This window comes from Pinus tabuliformis, chromosome 9, assembly GCF_031772625.1.
Source record: "Pinus tabuliformis cultivar Carrire ecotype Pingquan chromosome 9, CPIR1, whole genome shotgun sequence".
Taxonomy (NCBI): domain Eukaryota; kingdom Viridiplantae; phylum Streptophyta; class Pinopsida; order Pinales; family Pinaceae; genus Pinus; species Pinus tabuliformis.
Window position 1 is genome coordinate 1,862,123,718 of NC_142307.1, and position 5,925 is coordinate 1,862,129,642.

The window sequence follows — 5,925 nt, forward strand, 5'->3', positions numbered from 1 at the left end:
GGAAAGGGGCGGGGGGGAGGAGGGGGTTGTGCGAAAATTTGTAGGGGTGACACGTAGCGGGGCCTTTCGGACCCCCCCACCCCCTATGTGTAAAGTGGGATGGATCTCGGGAGGGCGCGAAAGCACTCCCCCATCGTTGATCTGCACGAGGGAGATCTCAACCGTTGAGTCTTGTGCCTTTGTCAATCACATGCCGACAAACCATTTTGTCACTTTATCATAAAACCAAACATTAGTGCTACATGCCTTATTACAAATGGTTAATCGTGATTAAATGACACAATTAATTATTTTAAACCTAATTATTTTATCCATCTATTCTAAAGGCGCATTTTGATTTGCAAGCCATTTTTTATTTTTCTATTTTTTTCTTGGAAATAATTTGTAGAACACACTGTTATTTACATTTCCATCAACTGAAATATAATAGCCAATCATCATTTGATCCTATGAATTAGAGGACCCTAACAGATCCCAGAAAACTAAGAGGCATGTTCTAATCGAGTATGTGAACATGTCCAATGCATGTGTCTGTTTCGTAATGAAAAATATGATGAAGGCATCTCGACGAAACAATCATTTTCAATAATTTAATGACTAAATGTTTAGAGGAAATAAGTTTAGCCAAATAAGTTTGGCACCTCTTTTAGGTTGTGGTACACTCCAACACGACCTTCGTGATCATCCACATCCACACTTAGTCTCATAAAAAATAAAATATGTTTCTCTTATTTTTGTGACTTCCCCTTAATCATGTATATTACCATCTCCATGCTAGGTGTCAATATTGGCCACCACTAAAACTTGATAAATATCAAATACATATACCACAATGTAGAAGAGGGAAAAAACTATACTAAAAGTACTAAATAAAAACATCAAGTTACAATATATATGTTCTCTACTGGTCCCACTAAGGAACCAGGGCTTCACTTGATGAAACTCTAACATATTGCGTGCATTTGTGTCATACTAAACAATACCCTTAATTTGACTACATATTGGAAAATACCTCTAAAAATCACATTATTTAGCCCCTTAGCAATATGAACCCAATACAACTTCCCAACTTAAAAAACCCCTACTTTCACTCGATATTGTGGGTATCCATTTTTTCATTAACATTTTTAAACCCTTTTATATTTTTTTATTAATTTTGAGGTCCATTTTTTATACATATCAATATAAAAATCCTTTACCCCGTATATATCCCCCAATATATTATGTTATTTTTTCCTCAATATATATCAATATAAGGGAAGCAACCTGCAAAAGGTGAATGGTTCCGCATAGCACCAGAAAAGGAGACTGGGTTTGATTTGGAGTGTGTGAAAGCAACATTTATGGAAGCAAAGAAAGATTCAATGAGGCCTCTACCTTAGGAAGTCAGGAGAAACCAGTTGAAGAAATGGACCCTTCCATGATTACCACGTTCTTGGAGACCTGCATGAAACTGCTCCATGATAGTAAGGCTGTGAAGGGCCTACAGGAACTATTCAATTGGAATGCTTGCAAGGATGACGCTACTGGTGAATCGCACATAGTCAGAAAGCTTGGCAAGCATAAGGCAAGGACTGGGCGTGAGATGAGGCTTACTGCGCAGATAGGGGAATATGAAATTGACCATGTTACCTTAGATTTGGGGTCCAATGCGAATGTTTTGCCAAAGCGAACATGGTAAATAATGGGGAGACTTGCGCTCTAGTGGTCTCCCATCCAATTAAGGATGGTGAATAAACAGAAAATTATCCCGATGGGGAGGCTGCAAGGGTGACAGTTGACATCGAAGGCGAGAGTGCACTGGAAGATTTTGAGGTAATAGAGATTGTGGATGATAGTAATCCCTATCCCGCGTTCCTTGGAATCAATTAGGCCACTGACATGAATGGGGTAATCAACCTGAAGAAGCAAAAGATGATCTTTGAAAAGAAGTCGCTCCGCGTAGTGGTGCTGCTGGATCCTACAGAAGGACCGCGCTATACATAACTAGTTGATGATTATGAAAATGATGACGATTTGGACCATATTTACTAGATAACGACGCGAGACCAGGATTGGATGAATCTGACAGTAGATGGGTGTATCGCATGGGACCGCGAGAGCTCCTGCACATCAGATTTGGACGCAGAATTAGAGCACTGGCAGAACCGACTTCATGAAGTATCTACGTTGCATTATAATATGATGACCGAGTCATTGCACTGCGTGTCATTAGAAGTAAGGAATCTACCTCACTGTGATGGGAGAACTGATGGTGATCTCTTTTTGGATGCATTTGAGAGAGAAGTTTCGGAGAAGCATTGCTTCTAGGCCTTGGATTGGGCACTGTGCGCTATGCCCACAAGATGGTGGGGTATGCATAAGGATAATTTCGGTGATTGGCACAACTATAGGAGGATGATAAGAATACGTTTAGGACAGCCAAAAGTTCTGATGACAAACAAGTATGATGGAAGGGATGATCCACGTGATCACCTGACCAAATGGAGTAAGGCTTATGGTGCGGAGCCCCAGCCTGAATGGGTGCATCTGTTTTGTCATACCAATGAATTGGTACTTGGAAATAGAGCTCCGCCATGGCATTGAAGAATGGGACATCTTGCGCTAGGGGTTTATAATGATGTTCAACTTTGACGATGGGTTTGACTATATTGACATGACGCTACAAGAGGTTAAAGCAGCGATCTTTAGGATACTACAGGATCCTTTGGACCTGATTTAACCTGATTGGACTACCCAGCTGAACCATGCACTGGAATGCTATAACGTGACCACTAAATAAGAAGATGAGGATCCTAGAAATATTAATATTTCAAAAACTAAGGGTATCCGCAAGGTTGAAGGTCCATAGATAGAGGATCCAGACATAACTGCACTGCAGAAAACTAGGCAGGTCAACATTAGCACAAAGGCGAAGCTGAAATTTGCAAAGATTGAGGACTATTGGGATGATGCGGTAGTAGACAAGGTTGTTGAGCTCCTCCCCAAATATCAATATTTTTTCCCCGCGCAGTTTTCTGATTTGAAGGGAATAATAGGAGACTTGGGTGTCATGAAGATCACCCTGAAACTGGACGCGAAACCTATAAAAAAAAGACCTTACGACCTTAATCCGGAGTATAAGGAAAGGGTCCACGTTGAGTTACATAAGATGCTCACGGCAGGAATTATTGTACCAGTGGAAGAATTTGATTGGGTAATCCTGATTGTGGTTCAGGAAAAGAAACAGAAAGAAGAAATAAGGATATGCGTGGATCTCTGGAAATTGAATGACTCTTGTGTGCATTATCCTTTCCCGACCCCGTTCACTGACGAGGTCCTGGATAATGTAGGCGGCCAAGAAGCATACTCTTTCACTGATGGGTTCTCTGGGTACCATCATATCAAAATCACGCCTGAGGATATATGCAAGACGACCTTCGTGACTGAATGGGGATGTTTTTAGTACACCGTATTGCCTTTTTGGCTGAAGAATGCGCCAACAAGCTTTTCGTGCATAGTCGTTGAGGAATTCAAAGAATTCATTCATAAATCTCTACTTCTTTGTTTCTCTATCTCACCTCCCTCCAAACACACATGTTCTCTCCCTCCATATATATCTATCTCTCTCTTCTTCCCTCTCTTCACCTTCCATCTATATCTCTATATCCATTTGCCTCTCTTTTTTATCTCTATATCACCTCAAAAACATACACACTCTTTCTCCTTATCTATCTATCTCTCCCTCCCTCTCCATCACCCTCTCTCTTCCCCTTTTCCCCCTATCTCCCCCCTTCTATCTCTCTTCCCTCCTGCTCTCTTCCCTCCCTCTCTTGCCATCTCCCTTATCACTCCCTCTCTCTCTCTCCACCTTTCTCTCTTTGTGTCTTTATTCTTACCCCCCTCTCCCTCTTCCTCCCTCTCTCCTTCTCTCTCTCACATCCTCACTCTCTTCCTTCCTCCATCTCCCTTTCTCTCACCTCTCTATCTCTCTCTCTCTCTCTCTCTCTCTCTCTCTCTCTCTCTCTCTCTCTCTCTCTCTCTCTCTCTTTGCCCTCAAATTCGATCAATATCTCCCTCCCTCTCTCCTTCTCTCTCATTCTTCCCCCCATTTTCTCCATCTATACTTCTTTGTATCTCTATCTAAACCAAAAACATACACACCCTCTCTCTACTTTCTTGTTGGCTTGATGGGGCCTGACCCAAGTTTGGAGTTATTTAGCCAAACAAATCCCTACACTACTGGCCCTTTTGGCATCAGCCCACAGGGCACAGACTGAAGTCTCACCTGAAGCAGTATGGGGGGATTCTGAGGTGTCGATTTATTCCAACTGTGTCTATCTTCGCACACTATTCTAACCTTCAATACCCTCGGCGATCTATTATAATCACCTTTCACGCAACCCTAACCAGGGGCTGAGATGCTTTCGCACTGCTATTTCAAGGAACTACACTATTTCCCCAATCTACACTCTGTATCTTACTTATCTTCTTAAAGATATTAGTTAACTTCACGTAAACAAATATTCTACCTTTCTTTCACTTAATCAACACATTCATACATATTCGCACATCATATAAGCATTAAAAGTGCAATGTATATTCAATGTAATAGATGCATAAAACATGAAATAAATACACAGAATGGATATGAAACTTCTCTTTATTAATGCTCCAACTGTTATAGACTCGACTCGCCCTGCACACTCAGTTGGAGGGGTCCGCGCACTCAGTTGTGGACTACTAGGCCTCTGCGCACTCAGCGGCAGAGCCTTCTCCTACTCTACAACCCAAAACTAAACTTTACACTTCAAATATGATTCAACTCTTCATCTTTATCATTATTACTCCATGATCTATTAATCTACTTAGAGCTTTTCTCTATTTATACAATCCCATGGTCTGCATACCATGGATAGATATCTATAGCTGACATTACATTACAAAATTGACGGCGGACAACCCTATGACTCCTTTAAAAACTACACACTCCATGCCCACAAAATGCAGAGTCTTTACATCGGGGTTACAACTTTTGAACAAAATCTAGGCTCTAAGCCCCAAAACTTCCCTTGGGGTATCACGTGCCCAACAAGCCCCCAACGCAAACATCGTGACTCATCCTTGAGTCACTCTGTCAGTGCAGAGATCTTTGCGCGAAGACCTCCCAACTCTACTTGGATCACTGCAAGATCGACAGCTCACTGAGTGGTTGCCTGCTGCACTTCCTGGATGCGCTATTTAGAGACTGTTGTAGCTAAACTGCCTCCCTGAACCTATTCTTGTGTTTCTTGCATCTGCACAAGTTTTTCTTCAATAGAGGCTATAATGATATACGCCTCATCAATCCATGGCTGTAAGTACGCCTTCAAAACTGTTTCCTTATGTCGAGCAACATCCACCTGCTCCTTGAGCACTTTCGCCTGCTGCATCTACATGAGCCTCTGTGTAAGGGCAACCGTCTGCATGGTCCCTTTTACTTCATCGTACTTCTGCTATAGCTTGCGTGCCTCTATTTCTAGGTGTTATATGTTTGGGTCCTCCTGTAGAGTAGTGAGAACCTTGAACAACTCCTTGTTATAGACATTTTTGGGCACTACAACCCCAATCATAAATGTCCATAAACCAAGGGCTCTTAAGTCCCTAAAAGTGTTGTTCCAACCCCTAAAAGAACAAGGTCAGCTGATTACATCATCTCCCAGAAGTTCTCCATGAAAAACTACTCAGAACTGCTCAAAACTGGACCATCTCACCTGCTCCATGGTCAAAGTGCGTTGCATCCCACCTAAATGCACATGGGAGGTGCGATGCATACTGAAAAGCCCTTCTATGGGGTGCGATGGGCGAGAGTGGACAAATGGCAGAGTCAATTTGCGAGGTGGAAGATCATGGAATCTTCCAGAAACTTCTCCTGTGACACTTGCCTCTCTGCATTCGCCCAGGGAT